Source organism: Equus asinus, chromosome 21, assembly GCF_041296235.1.
Source record: "Equus asinus isolate D_3611 breed Donkey chromosome 21, EquAss-T2T_v2, whole genome shotgun sequence".
Lineage (NCBI taxonomy): Eukaryota > Metazoa > Chordata > Mammalia > Perissodactyla > Equidae > Equus > Equus asinus.
In genome coordinates, this window is record NC_091810.1 from 32,573,896 (window position 1) to 32,590,253 (window position 16,358).

Consider the following 16,358-nt stretch of genomic DNA (forward strand, 5'->3'; position numbering starts at 1 on the left):
AAGGAAACACAGAGACCCATGCCAGAACCATGGCTGACACAGTGTTGAACCAATAAATATTTGGTGAACGGATGAATGTGGCGTTCTTCTAAATAGCTTGCTCCCTCAGCTCTTCTGTCTTTGTTGAACTGTTACCTTGTCGGTGAGAACTGGCCTGACCGCGACAGTTAAAATCACAACCTCCCAGCTCTCATGTCCCTTTCTGCACTTCATTTCTCTCTGTAACACACCTTCCATCATACTCTGTACTTCATTAATTTATATGTTAATTGCCTGTCTTTCCTCTCTGGAAGTCCAGCTCCATGGGAGCAGGAATTTTTACTGCTTTACTTCTGTATGTACCAGCGCCTGCTACAGTGCTTGACACAGAGGTGGCCCTCAATTTCACTGAGTGAACGAATGGTGCCAGGGAAGTGCTCTGGCATCTCCTGGCACGCAGTTTCAGGTTTTCCTTTGATCTGCCGTGGTCCTCCCAGAGAATCTCAGCACTGAGGTGCACCTCAATGATCCAGGCCCTGTCTCGGATGCTTGGCTCCCTCTTAGACTAGTGACAACTTGGTAACACAACTATCTTTGGCTGCAGAGCCCTAATTTTGATAACAAAAGAGCAAAGGATTGAAAATGTTAAATGCTACACAAAATAATACAGAACGGGGTACCCGTGTACAGAACAAAGGTATGGGGAACAGAGACAGGAGGCCTGCCATAGATTAGTTCAAGCAGTAGGTTCAGACAAGGGCAAATATACTTTGGAGTGCAGCTGGCAGGATGACGCATACTTTTATATCAATGCAGAGTAAAAGGACCGGAAGATTATAAGGCAAACCAATGACAGTGCACACCACAGTGGGATAGGGCAACGCATCTCTAGCTTTCTGCATATACTAACCACCTGCGGATCTTGTTAAAATGAAGATTCTGATTCCCCGGTGGGGTCTGAAAGTCTGCATTCCTAACAAGTCCTCAGGGGCTGCTCTTCTCGACCACACTTTGAATATCAAAGAACATGAATTCTGCAACCAAACTTCCAGGGTTCAAATTGCACCCACCAGTTACCACCGATTAACTGTAACCTTCAGTAGGTTATTTAACCGCGCTACGCCTTCGTTTTCTTCTCTATGAAATGGAGATCAGGTGAGGCAGTCTCTGTGAAATGAATACTATTTGTGTCGCGATTATTAGAGTTGCTTCACTTGGGGAAGGGAGAGGCGAAGAGGGTTTGACATGGGGTGCAAGTTAAAGAACTTTTTGCAATACTTTTATAAATTTCAAAATAAGAAAGTAATCAGGTATTGACAAGCGTGCGGATTTTCCTCCTCTCCCGTGTAAGCAAGGTACATAAGAAGCTGGATTAGTTATGCATCGGCTACGCGCAGGGCGGCTAAGGAAGCCCTTTTGCAAAGTGCTTTGGGTCCTCGGATGGATCCACCGTGTGTGGGGATTGCTGTCGACTGAGTCAGCCCCAAGTTCCACTCCTTTATGCGGCGCTCAGCGTGGCTCTCAGGTATTCAGAAAGAATACCTTTCCCCAGCACCTGCGGAGCGGCGGCCACAGCGCGGCGCACGGGAGAGACGCCGGGAACCGGGCGGCGGGGGCGGGCCGATCGAGCAGGGGTGCGGGGCGGGGAGAGGGCTGGCCCACGTGGACCACCGGGCTGGGCGGGGACAGGGGCAGCCGGTCCTCCTGGCCAATCAGCGCGTCCCGGCCCTCCCGCCCCCCTCCCCCCGGCCGGCTAGGTCTCCAGGCTCCGCTCGGCGCTGCTAGCTGCGCGCCGCCTTGGACGGGGCGCACGCGCCCGGATCGCAGGAGTAGAGTCGCCGCCGCCGCTCCCGCAGATGCTGCTTCTCCCGCGGCAGTTTCTGGCGTGTCTTTGGAGTGACTTGGAACTTACTTTCACAGAGAGTCTGTGGAGATGATGGGCCGCTCCCGGGGCGACCGCGGGGAGGCGGCACAGTGAGCGTCCTCCGGCTCCGGTGGGGAGATCGGTGCCTCGCCCTGGAAGCACCGGTCCGACTTGGCTGCCGGCTCTAGTCGAGTAAGACAGGTTGGAAGGGGAAAGGAGAGGGGTGGAAGATGGGGTTGGGGTGGCTTTGGATCCCGTTCACAGTCTCTGTCTTGTAGGCAGCAGCTGCCTCTCGGGCTGATGCCGACTTGACTTGGCTTGGGGTAGCCCCCCTCATCCCGCCCTCTGGTGTGCGGGGGTGACCTCCTGTGCGGTAGTTGGCGTGCACCCCGAAGTTGGAATCGGCGCTCCGAAGTGAGGATGTGTGGCTGGGGAGGGGCAGCGGCCACTTCCAACTTCGGAGTCCGTGTCTGCCGTGGATGCGAAAGAGGCCACTTGATGGATTGGCATGAGGAGGGGGAGGGCGAACTCGCCGTGAGCTGTAGTTTTGGAGAAGCCGGCTTTGGAGCTTCATCCCTCCGGTCTGAGCGGGAATCCTTGTAGGAGCTGGCGGAAGGGAGCAGGTTAGCCGACACCTGAATCCCTGGTTGCAGGGATCTTGCTAGAAAAACGCCGCGTGCGTCTGGGAATCGTCTTCCAGCTGGGAGCGCAAAGCTTCCCGCCCAAGTGGAGAACGGAGTGGGTCTGGAAGTTCTGTCTCTTCCCGAATTAGGCATCTCGGGTTTTCTACCACGCCGGCGTTCCTACATTTCTTCCCCTCTTTCAAACCTTCTCTTGCCTCATTTGCCGTGTCAGTCCACTCCTGGAGGAGGGTATCATCTTTTATCCTAAACCATGAGCTCATTCTTGGGGAGGATGGGAAGTGGAAAGCCTGATATCCCGCACCTAGGGAGGCAGCCCAAGCCAGACACGGTGCCACCGGTGCGTTTTTCCTCTTAGCTCCTAAATCAGTATCATTCAACGTTTGGGGGCTCCAGGGACCCCTCTGAAAGCGTTAGCCAAGCTGTGAATCAACTCCCTAGCAAAATGTATATGCACAGGTTCATGGACTTGCCGAGACCTACCCAGGTGCCCACCCCCCACCAGGATTTAAGGAGCGTGTCGTCCTGTCTCCCCAGCGCCCCCGTGAAGCGTTCGTGTTCCTATACTCTTTCCCCTTTAACTTTTCAATGGCGGTCCCTCCAAGACGAGCAAGGTTGATGTACTGTGCCGTAAGTGATCCCGTTGTGTCGGACGGGCGTGTTCGAAGCCTTGGTCTGGTTCTTTCTCTAATAGCCTTGGTACAGGGATTGTCCACAAGAACCCGAAGCCCCCACCGGCAGACTCAGACACCCAAACTTGCCCATGTTGATGGCTTAGCTTTCTGATCACGCTGGCCCCCTCCAGACCACTCTCCAAGGGTGAGGAGGTGAAGGCAATTTCTCTGTGTGTCTGAGCCGAGTTCAGGCAGGGCCTGATGTAAAGAAAAAAATGGCTAAAATAATTTAGGAACATCCGTTTCACAGTATAATCTGTGTTTTCCACTCAGTCATTTGAGAGCAGATGTATGACTTGAAGAATTCTTCAACAGCTCGCTGTGGGTTTTACAGTGAGAAGCATTTCTGCCAAGTTTGTAGTCATAAATCAGTTCGCAAGCCCAACACTTCCTTTGGATTGGAAATACGGCTCTTAATAAGGCAACGTGAGAGCAGTTTTCAGAATCATCATGACTAATGATGACTTATGTCCTCCCAGACTGACCCTGTGAGCTGGCATTGCTCGTTTGTGCAGAAAGCTTTCTTCGTAGGTGCGGATGTTTCTTGATCAATATTCTCACAGCTGAAAGCCCTATTTCAACGTTCCCTTCCTCAGTTCTTCTGTGTCATTGTTCTGCTTTGCATGACTTTGCTCTCTTCCCTCTGTACCATCTTACCTACCCTTTGACACTTGAAAATTTGTTAGAAGGTTTTAAGTCACGATTTGACTTGGCCAGTTTTCCCTGTTAAGAGATAAGAAAGTTGCCCTTCCCAGGAAAGCAGTGGCTGCCAATTCGATTATTTTTGAATGACTTTAATTTTTTTTGAATACTGAATATTTTCTATTGGAGGCAGCCTTTCCATATTTCTAATACTAGAATGTTTGTTCTAGAGCACTTGAATTTCAATATTCATTTTTTGCTTTTTTTAGAGATGTGTATTGTTTGGTGACCTAGTTCCATTTAGATTAAAAAAAAAGTCTTTGCTTTGTCCCCCCACCTCCTTTTCAGTGGCACATAGCCTTTCTCTAATAGCTGCTTTTATCTGCACAGCTCATTTTTTGTTACACATAATATAATACTTTGTTATGTAAATGATGTGTTGATGCATATGATGTTAAAACTGCATTCACTGGGAATTAACCCGTGGGTATGACGTCATCACCAGCCAATCCTCTATCTGATTTGAACATGCATTGACAAAAGTCATATTATCATATTGAGTGAGGGTTTCTATATTGCCTGTGATGAATGAGAAAAAGGGGGAAGTCTTTTTGGCTCTTCCTAACTCTCAATTAGCTGCCCAGTTGGAGAGTTTTGGGGATTTCTATACTAAGAAGCTTAGCTTAATAATAAAATTCTCAGATTGCAGTTTTATAGATCTCCTTAGAATTTGCATAAGTCCATTTTTCCTTTTATGACTTCTTCCTCTTTGTGAGTGTTTCCCCCTGCATTCTGGTTCTATTTCTGATATATATGGAGAGACGTCATAGTAAATGAACTAACCTTTTGATTTTTTTTGTCCTCGAGATAGATGGAATATCTGGGTGGTGGACTAATTTGTGTACGTGTGTGTTTCCTCAGCTGTTGGATGTAAATCTACTAGGATTAGCAAAATGATTTCAAGTCCTGAAGCCAGTCATAGATGATTGGGGGATCATTCAATGTGCTTTATTCTAAGATGGTAAGAAGATTCAGGCTGGCAGTAGGAAGATGTCCACAAAGGGATTGGTGAAGTGATCTTGGCCACATTGATCACTTCAAAATTATTCCTTTTGAAAATGTGATTAGAAAAAACTCACTTCGGTCCTAGGCAGTCCTTACTTATAGACATCGGCTTCAGCCATTATATGGAGTTGCACCTTGCGTTTGTGATCTCCGGGAACTCATCTCTCACAAGATAAAATTAACTTTGGTTTCCCATCTGTTTGATATCTGTTGAAAAAATAAAGGTAATTCTTCCTCTTTTACAGTCACCATTCAAGTTAAATCCATTTCCCCCCATAAAGTCAGTTAAAAGGGCTCTTGTGTTTTTTTAAACATAAATTTAATTGAGCAATCTGGTTTAAAGAAGGTCTCAAAGGCTTGCAGAATTTTAAATGTGCAAAGTATCTCAGAGTTCAGTTTTCTGGAAGATCAAGGGTGGTATGACTTGAACCACTCTGGTATAAAAAGAACTGAGATTAAAACCTCTGGGTTCTGACTCCTAGCCCAGTGTCCTTTCCAATAAAGATCTACCGGGAATGGCTATTGGGATGTGGTGGGACCCTTCATTTCAGCCCTCTCTCCAGAGGAGGACCACTCCACTTCTTTCGCTATCAAGGCTTAGTCTGTTAGAACGTTACGCTAGTTGAACCCAGCTCGAGGATGTGACAACTGTATGCACCAGCTAGCTTCAGTCACTTCCTAGTAGCTGTTGCAGTATCTGCAGTTACAAAGGAGGCATTGAAAGGGGAGCTGGCTGTGGAAGAGGATTGGGTAGTGACTCAGTTTGGACCTATCTGAACACATGGAAAGACTCGGATGTTAAAAGAATGATGAGAGTTTTAGGTGATGATTTAAGATTTACTTGTGAAGCAGAACTCAGAATATTAATTGTGTGATAGTCTCCTCTTTCATACTTTGTGATTTTTAGTTGCTGTAAAACCAAACCAATAACTTGGAATACAACCCTATTTTATGGCACGGTTGAGGATAATGAGAATGGGATCTTACATTTGTTGACTACTTGGTATGTGCCAGGTGTAGACTGTTGATGCTAATGACACATTCTGGTTAATAGATAGCTTTCTCTGTGTGGGTGAACTACGGATTTTCAAAGAGTCATGAATCTGAAACCATGTTGAATCTTCTTTTAGTCACTTTTTAATTCAAAAGATGTCAGGATCTTACAGTAGCAGGTCATTGGCATGAGCATACATAATTTTAATTCAGAAGTATCATAGTGTCAGATATTAGGGAGTTCTTGTTAATAAGATGGCAAATAAAAAGAAGTTGCTGTATTTAGAAAGATAAAAAGGAAGTAAAGATATGAATAACTTGTTTCCTTGTATGAGATTTTTTTGTAGCATTATTACTGCAGAAGAGTGATATAACACTTTTAGAAAGATATGAAGATATCCTTATATTTCTTATAGTATAAAAATAAAACACTAGAATTTTCTTTAAATAAAAATATGGCATTGCACACAAAATACTCTGTTTTGGCTTTGTTAATACTATGAGTTCATTCCAAATTAGAAACCAATTGAACATTTCTGCGGTGTTTCAATTTTCTTAACTAAACATGGCATTGTCAACAGCTAGAGTTATTATTATTAGTTTTTTTAATGGCCATTGAGTCTGCTTGGATTCTCCTAGTTTCAAATCTATGCCATATGCTTAGAGTTTCTCTGAAAATTCATGGTTTTCTTTCTTTATTCATTTTCATGTCATTCCTTGCTTAATGAATTATGAAAATATTGGCGAGTCCTTGGTATACCATAGGTACCTCCTATGAATCATTGGGCTTAAAGCCTCAGACTTTAGATACTGCTTCTAAAATAATCAAAGAAAGTTTCCAGCGAGGAAGAAACTTAAAGATCATCTAGTGCAGTGGTTCTCAGCGCGGGGGTTTGCTCCCCAGGGTGCACTGGGCAATGTCTGGAGACATTTTGGGTGGTTACAACTTGGGGCTGGATTGGTTGGGTCTCTAGTGGGTAGAGGCTAGGGATGCTGCTAAACACCTTGTAATGCACAGGACAGCCCCCGCAAAATAATGATCTGACTCAAAATTTCACAAGTGCTGTGGTTGAGAAACCCTGCTCTCGTGCAACCTTTTGAGTTCAGAGTCATGAAATAGGTTGGGTTACCTAGTGTCCCATCTCTATGTCTGGCCAGGAACCCAGGTCTCTAAATGCATCAGCTAAGATTCTTTTAATCACTCTAAGCTTCTGTTTTGAAGATTTCTTTTCTCTTTTTTTAATTTATAAAGATAATACGTGTTTGGGGCAGAAAATTAAAACACTATAGAAGAGTATAAAAAGGAAAGTGAAAAACGAACCTAATTCTGCCATCAAGACAATTCCTTTTCATATTTCAGTAAATATATTTCCAGTTCTTCCCTTCTGCTTTTATCCACATATACACGCTCAGACCAAATCATTTTAGATAAATGGGATCATACATCATATAATCTGTGTCCTTTGTTGTGTACTTGGCAAAGGACCACTGGAGGGCCTTTGGTGAACCCATGGCTGGGGAAGCAGGCTGACATCCCTGTGGTCAGGTGAAATCTGCTTGATTATGGAGACCTCCTGTGCAGTGGTGACCATTTTATGTGCATTCATATGAGACTCTGATATGCACTGGAGCCATTCTGGGAAGGAGGAGAAATCAGTGAAAGAACTATGTCATTTTTTTCATGGCTGTATGTTATTCTATTAAAAAATGTACCTTAATATTAGTCATAAAACACCAAAAGTTAAAAGGAATTTTGAGTTTCTTTTTAATGCATTTCTCTTTGCCAAAGAGAGCAAGTTTCATCATGTTGTTATTGGAATAAGTCCTTCAGTTCTACCTTCTTTATTGGTGTACAGTTTAGGATTTTAAGTAGTTTGAAAGCTAAAAATATTTCGTATAGTGGGATGTTTAATTAAGGCCACCCAAAGAAGATATTGGGGTGAATTCTCTGCGTGTATCAGTGGGGGCAACAAACCTCCGGGGCCTGCAATCTTCGTTACTATTTAAATCATTTGGCAGCAATTCCAGAAGCAGCCAGATTGTAATGTAAACATCTGTTACCTTTTCTCTGCTTTCAGAACTGATTATGCAACCCGGCTTCATGTCGGAGACACGCAGCTTTCTTCGTCTATATTTTTGGATTAATTCCTTCTCAACACACACACACACACAGACACACACATCCACATCCACGGACACAAATCAAAAGAGCCATAAAATTGGTTACCATGGGCCCAGTTCTCCCATAAGACTTGCATCTTCTTCGCACTCTGTCCTGCTCTTTGCAGACTGTGAGGTCCGCTCAGGACCCAGAGCTCCGTTAAGCAAGCTAGGGGTTGGCTATGAGTCTGTCCCTGGGTACCAATCTGGTTGTCTTTCTGTGCTGAATTTCCACCCACTTCAAAGCCTAGGGGCTGATGCGCAGCTGAGGAGATTTGGAAGCTAACTGGTTAACATTTAAATATCCCCAGTAAGGCCTCCTAGTACCATAGTGGGTGGGGGTGGGTGGAAGTGATAAGGAGACATTTAAATAGAATTGGATGTTAAATAGCACATGTCTCTTTCACTAGAGTTTTCTGTGGGTATTTGCCATTTTTTGCACCAGGGAATGTTTGTTAAACATTTGCTTTGTTGACCTTACAAAAAATTTATAGTAGCAACAATAGCCATCGTTTGTTGAGTAAGGATGTTGCTGGATACCATGCTAAGAATTTTTTAAAAATTGTGGTAAAATACAAATAACAAAGTTTACCTACGTAACCATTTTTAAGTGTATAGTTCAGTGGCGTGAAGTCCATTCACGTTGATACGCCACAATCCACTCCATCCATCCACAGAACTCTTTTCATCTTCAAAACTGAAGCTCTGTATCCATTAAACAACAGCTCCCTTTCCTCCTCCCTCCGGCCCCAGGCAACCACCCTTCTACTTTCTGTCTCTAGGAACTTAAATGCTCTAGGTACCTCAATAAGTGGAATCATACAATACTGGTCCTTTTGTGACTGGCTTATTTCACTTAGCTTATTAGTTGCCATGGGCCCAGTTGTCCCAGGATAAGACTTGCATCTTCTTCACACTCTGTCCTCTTCAAGGTTCAGTGTTGTAGTGCATGTCAGAGTTTCCTTCCTTTTTAAGGCTGGGTAATATTCCATTGTATGTGTATGTCACATTTTGTTTATCCATTCGTCTGTCAATGGATACTTGGGTTGCCTTCACCTTTTGGCTATTGTGAATAACGCTGCTATGCCCAGGGTTATACAAATATCTTTGAGTGTCTGCTTTCGAGTCTTTTGGGTCTGTACTCAGAAGTAGAATTGCTGGATGGTATGGTAGTTCTAGTTTTCGCTTTTTGAGGAACTGCCATCCTATTTTCCGTAGAGGCTGTATCATTTTACTGCACTGAGCATTTTTACGCACTATCTCATTTAATCTTCCCTCAAGCCCTGCAAGGTAGATGCGGTCATCACCCCCCTTCTGGGCATGAGGAATGTGAGGCACTTTGGGATGGAGCCACACAGGCAGCTTGTGGAACAGCCACAGTTTGAACCCAAGCAGCAGGGTACAGCCAAAGCTCTTACTAGATCATTCGTTCTTTCAATGCAAGAAAGATGGACTGAACTCCTCATGCATTTGGCCCAAGTGTGGTGGGGGATAAGAGACAAATAACCAACATATTTATTCCGAGGAGAAGCTGTAAAAGTCCTCATCCTGCCACACTGAGGAATTTAATTGAGACATGGAGTTCCCGTGGGTCAAATACTCATTGTGAAATTGGTATTTTATCATCATAATAATAGGCCAGTAAATATATACTGTGGTTATTTTGGCTGTTACTATTAGTGCTACCTCAGATCCTCTGTCCATTAATGACCATGCAGCCCATGGTTTTTAAAATGCCGTGCCAGTTTTTGCCTCTCATTGGAGGTGGAGGTGGTGGTGGGTTGAGACAGTATGAGGACATAATTGAGACCAAGAAAAGCCTTAGGTAGGATCTGAGTGATGACTGTATTTTTACTTTACAGAGACAGTGAGCAGAGGACATGGGCATCTTTCCCACCAAAAACACAGCTTAATGGAGTTACTGCAGAAGAAGTACATTTAGTCTCTTTATAGAATTAACAATTGATCAGTTCTGTGGTGCCGAGTCCTTTATAAACACCCCGTGTTTATTCATTATTGTGGTTACACATGGAAGCGGCTCTGCTTGAAGTGATGAGCACAAGCAAGTGCAAAGACGTTTAAATACACTTGAACATTTGCACAAGTAGGTGTCTCACAGGGTGTTCTAATTTGCTTCTAAAGGCCTAGAAGTAAGTCTCTCTCTGGGGGGGTTCCTTCTGGAATCCTAAGTTAGATGTGTGTAATGCATTTGCAAGGTTTCTGTGCTATTTAAAAGGAAAATGGCAGTGTTTGCAACACATCAGCCCCACATTCGTCAGGGGTGAGTAGGGGGAGCAGAGAGTAACAGGAAGCTCTGCCGTTCATCCTGGCCTGGCATATTGGGTCACCCTTTTACGATGGAGCAGCAAGCTCCAGTGTTCTTAAAAGCAGGGGAGAAGTCAGCTTGTCCTGGTGTGTTCTCCAACAAAGTACACTAATGATCCTACGGAAGTATTAATCAGGAAAGGAGAATACTCTTCAAGTCTGAAACTTAAGGTCACCCTGAGAGAAAGGACTGGCAAGATTCCTAGAAAACTCTGCTTCTTGAAGACATTTTGATTCCAAGTTTACTCTCTTCACATTTACAAAAGACTCAGGATCCCAAGTGTAAACTTAGATTCTGATTTGATGTGCAAATATTTCTGAACCATAGCATCAATAGACATGAACTTACAAGCAGTTGACCACATTCATATACAAGGTTCATGGTCCTCATTTACTTAGAAGTAAGTAGTGAGGGGAGGTGAATGTAGGATTTTTGCTGATTGCATTTTTTTTGGTCCTATGCAAATCCTATGCAATCTATTTTGCATTATTAATCTTCTATGGTATGCTTGTCCCTCAATTCCCCTATCATTGCAATTCTTAATATTATCACTTTGATCAGTACATGAGAATTACCTGGAGGGCTTTGTTAAAACACAAATTCCCAGGCCCCACCCCCAGAGCTGCTGGTTCAGTAAGTCTGGGATGGAGCCTGAGGATCTGCATGTCCCACAAGCTCCCACAGACCACTGATGCTGCCAAGCCTGGGGCCACACTTTGCTCAACACTTCATAAAGTTCATCTTTCAGAGTTAAAAAATTGTAATATGGAGATTTTTGTAAAACAAGGTCATTTTGATTAGGTTGTGGGTTGCTCATTTTGTAATACATTGATAAGCTTGTCTAAATAGTATAATTCTGAAGATTGAGTTAAATTACTGAGCCCAAAATACAAATTAGATGTTGGTGGGATCAGTGTTATATTATGAGAAATTGATTTTGTGTAATGTCCCTAAGTTTCTTTTAGAGCGTAAGATGCGTTTTCTGTAGTTGAGAACTTGAAAAATAAGAATTGTATAATTGTTTAAATGGATGTTGGGGCAGTTTTGATGCGCAAAGCATATAACCAGCATATTGCCTACTTCTGTCATCTGGCTGATGTCTATATTGACCAGGAAAAAAAATGTGGCTTCTGTTTCCATATACTTTTGAGTCTGATTTAAATTGTAATCCTATTGACAGGTGACATACAGGAATTTCGTTTTTGTTCCTGTAGAGTTAAGACTCAGCAGATGTTAAAAGCTGATGTGGATTTAAGATTTCATCCGTTCTGGGAATAATTGAAGATTTAGTCAGGCCCGGAACATGGAGTTGTGGATAGAGTTATAGGACTTGGGGGGGTTTGGACAGTTTTTGCACAGATGCCTGGCTTGTTGCGTTCTCCTGCCACTTGGAGGAATAAATTATCTTCTGTGTTTGCTTAAATGAAAAGCTTTCAGTGGATTTTACTTTGTCTTGCACTATTAAAAAGATTTAAAGTTTGCAAACCAAAATCTCTTCTGAATGAAAAACAAATGTAAAGAACTCTATTTTTATTTATCCTTACTTATTTTTAAAAATTGGGGTTTTGAAAGATTTTTTAGAGATAGTATGACTTATAGAAATGTGTGTGTGTTGGCAGGAAGGTAAGAATTGGCAACCCCTAAGAAGAGTGGATGGGCTGGGTCAGAGTCGTTTAACCTCCTCTGTCTCCAGAGCTGTGTTTTAATTACATGGCTGGTTTGCGGAACTGTGGTGCTTTCTCGAAGGCTGCGGCATGCTGCGTATGACTAGGTTCGTACTAACATTTCCTTGGGACCCATCAGTCACTGTTGTCCCTTCGGCAGGTTTTCACTTTGGTCATCTCTGCCCAACTGTCAAGATGCTACAGCTCTCCTCCCTGGCTGCCTGCCATTTTGCCCTTTGTCCCCCTCTAGCACTCAACTCCAGACAGTTAGAAGATGAGGCTTCCAAGTTGTAGTGGCAGACTAGGGCACGACAGAGATAGCTTACAAGGAAGACTAAACAGCAGAAGCATCCAAACAAGAAAATTGCCCTAATTATTTTTAAAGTACAAATGTTCACTTCAGAAAAAACATGTCATTTGATTCACTGTCGAACCTGGTGCGTGTGGACGGTGCTCTCTGCCAGCTAGCTTTGTATCACATGGACAGTGATGCCATGAGTCATAATACAGGGTCACAGTGACTGGGTGGAAGCCCCACTGGTAACATGCAAGTTGTAAAAAAGTAAGAGAAAATTAGAGTAACATAAAAAGAGTGTAGATCACCTTTAACCATCCCTTCAACGCATTTCTATCCCTTCTTCCCCAAATACTGTTAAGAGTTTGGCTTATATCCTTCTGCACGTATTTAAAATATTTAATATACATTATGTCTCAAAGAAATCCAAACATGAGGAGGAGGAATGGACTGATGATATCCTAGTAGACTCTCTCTGACCGTGTGATATTGATTGGTCAATGCTTAATGCTCAGCAGAGGTAGGAAGCATATCTAGCATTTAACTTTATTTAAAAAGTATACTGTGAAAACATCAAAGTATATTAACCTTTACTATTTATGTCATGTAAATTATGTATGCTTACTAAATATATAGTATTGCATTTGAAGTTTTTCACTTAAAGAGTAACATGCTATGTATATGCTGGTTCAGTAATTTGCATTGTTGACTTATCATTGTCTTTGAGATCTGTCCATGTTGATACATAGATAGCACTTGTCCATTTCTTTAACAGCCATTAATGTTCCTTTATGAATGTATTATATTTTATTTAGCTGTTCTCTACAGGTGGGCATTCAGATTTTTCCATTTTTTTCCATTATGGAGAGTATTATGAGAACATTCTTGAACGTATTCATACCTGACACTGAGAAGCAGGATTTACTGTTTAACTCTCTCTCATAATTACATGTCTGTTTTAACCATGTGCTAGTCTTCTTCTGGAGTAGAAGAGGAATCGCCAGGTCAGAGGGTGTGTTTTAGAACCTCAAGCCGCTCAACCATGCCTCTGGAACATGTGGGGAGTGCAGAAAGTCTCTTTCATCATTATGTTCTCTTGGAATTAAGATATATAAACTCCAGAACAGGTCAGGCCCTGGACCTGATAGATAAACAGTCTTATAAGTTCCAGTAGAATTTTCTGAGATGAGGGAAATGTTCTAAAATCTGTGCCGTCCACTACGGCAGCCACTAAGCCACATGTGACTTAAGCACTTGAAATGTGGCTGTTGTGATCAAGGAACTGAATTTTAAATTTTATTTAGTTTTAATTAATTTAGCTTTACATTTAAATAGCCACGTGTGTAGTGGCTACCATTTTGCACAGTGCAGGTGGAAGGAATACACTGTCATAGGAGGTACAGCTACGGTTGTTCTTCAGTCCCAAAATGTTTTTAGAAAGTGACTCATTGAGAGATGAAAGTGTGATCTGTTTTGTTCAATAAGAGGCCCAAGACTCTTTCACTGAAAATAGATAGATAAATAATGTCATGAAAACAAGATGGTGTCGTTAAGATTTATCGGGCATTTTCCTTCCCTGGATTAGAGAGACTCCTGTCTGCTCTGCCCTGGCTGGGCTGCCTGATGGGAGCTGCGCAGTCCTATTGGGGCACTTCTTTGTAAGGTGAATTGATGGCTATGTAAATACAGCCATTAACCTTAAGCACCTCAGACAGCTCCTTGGGCGCTGCAGTTTTCTTGCCCTTGAAAATGCCGGTTGATGGATGCCAAGATATTAAAAAAAAATGTTTTTCTTTTCCTCTCCCTGTGTGAAGCAGTGGACCTTCCAAATTACAGGCCAAGCACCCAGTGAAATGGAGGGCCTACTACGTGTAAATACCAGGGCGGGGGTTGGAAGTCTTCTTGCAGAGGGGTGTTTTGACGGTTTACTTTAGATGGATAAGAAATAGGAGCCCGTGTATTTATATTTACATCTTATTGTTAAAAATACACAAGTTGAGGTATAATTTGAAAGCACTGGTTGAAGGAAGTTTGTGGAAAATTTGCTTTGAAAGCAAATGGAATTGTATAATTCTGGAATTTCATATATGTTTTAAAGTTAGGCATACTCTGCTATTAAAAAAAATACCTTCTCTTTCTGTTCTTGAAAGACAGTCTTTGAAGTAGATTGAGTGGGGATGGTGGAGACAGACATGGATAGATAAGATTCCCATGTTGAAGATGGGTTTGCTGTAGGAAAAGTAGGAGGTGTATTAGAAGTCAGGTCAAAAGATGATGGTTGCCAGTGTCTTATTTTCTCTCTGATGTCATCTGAGACCTCTCCCCCTTGCTTACTGTCCTGTAACCACACTGGCCATCTCTCTTTTCCTAGAATGCACTAACCTCATTTCTCCTTCAGTGGCTCTGTACTTGATGTTCCTTCGACTGGAACGAGCATCCTCTATTTTTCTTCATTTCCTTTTTGGCTGGCTCCTTCTCATCCTGTAAGTCTCACATGTTATCTCGAGTCCATACGTCCCTTACCTACTCAGAGCAACAGCGAACTGAAACATCCGTGGTTTTATGATTAAATTTCACAGAAAACAAAACCTCAAAGCACAGAACATCTTAGCCTCATAATAAGTGCAGTTGAGGTACCATTTACATCTGAAATCTGTTATTATGTAAACATGATGAGGGAGTATGCAATACTGACCAATCTGAGAAGAAATGGCCAGTCTGAGAGGAAATACATCTAGTGGTGAATGTTGCCTTCCAGGATGTTGGAGTGGAATCTTTTGGGAGGTTCCTCGAAGTGATGAAAGGTGCCGTGTTGGAGAATCTACATCTCTTTCATTTATTTAATCATTGATGGTCCACCTAAATAAACTGGATATATACCATACAGGGTTGTGGAAGAGATGCTGGTTGCTTGCATAGTATCTGTCCTTCCCCCATTCTTTGTAACAGAACCTTGATTTCTAGCCTGGTACTTGCTGTACAGAATCGGGACTGTTTTATAACCTTTCTGGTACCAGGGTGGCCAGGTGAGATATATGGAGAAGTGTTGGGTGGTATTTCTGGGGAGTTTTTGTAAAAGAGCAAGCCATTTTGTGTTCAAGCCTTTATTTTCTGTGTCATTGTTCCATGCAGTGCGGTGAAATGATACAGGTAGAATGCAGTGACAAGGTTAGAATCCAGTCTTTAATGAGTTCATAATGTGTTCGAAGGATTTATCATTTGTAAATCCAGAATGCTTTTTTGAGGTATGTGTAGACATAGCTTTAGTTCTGGAAAACCTGAGTGTGGGAAAGTAAACTAAACAACAGATTTGGAACTGAAGGGATGACTATGACACAGAGAGATACTAAGAACCGTTTCTCCAGGGAGTCAGACGGCAGTACTGTGTGGTTTGGGGACAAGTGAAGAAAGCTGTCAAGGTTATTAAAAGCCATCAGAGAATTCTCCAAATTGCCAGTATTGAAGTTAGTTACAACTCATTCTCAAATAAATTGAAGTCTTATCCATTTGATGTGTTTTGACAGGAAATGTATATTTACTGCCTGAAATGGCTCCACTTGTTGAGCTCTGAACCACAGTATTTCATCAATGATTAACATTAGACAGAGCCGCTAGGAACCTCACACCTTTCCTTAAACAGCATTTCACAACAAAGAATTTCTTATATTTGCAAGGTATTTACTCTGTTTCCAAAAGTACACATTCACCTGGGTAGATTTGAACTTGTCTGTCAAAAACAGTGATTGCTTTTGCAGATAGAGAAGTAGTCACTTAAAATCTAAGAAGATGAGCAGATAAATTCAGCATATCTTGATCAATTCAATGTTTATTGAACATGGATAGAACTTCCTCTAAGTTTCTTTCTTCCTCTATTTCTCAAATGCCCATTTTGCATAAGGGGGAGAGGTGGGAAAATTCGTCTTCCATCACCTTTTGACAGTTAAACTTTCTTATCAGCCAAATCGTACCCCAGTTATTTTCTGTTGGTACATTCCCAACAACAGCCTTAAATGTTTATACTTTAAAGATACACTAATGGCTTGAACACGGAAGAG

The 16,358-nt window shown here is 42.5% G+C and overlaps 1 protein-coding gene across 2 annotated transcripts in view; it reads left to right on the forward strand.

The window, feature by feature from the left end:
* The first annotated feature begins 1,746 nt into the window (after nucleotides 1-1,746).
* Nucleotides 1,747-16,358, forward strand: part of TAFA4 (TAFA chemokine like family member 4) — a 148,290-nt gene continuing 133,678 nt past the window's right edge. The window contains exon 1 of one of the 2 annotated variants that reach the window (XM_044755074.2): nucleotides 1,747-2,035. The gene's annotated coding sequence lies outside the window, so the exon portion shown is untranslated. Of the gene's footprint in view, nucleotides 2,045-16,358 lie in introns of both variants that reach the window. The other variant, XM_070492569.1, reaches the window with a different exon arrangement.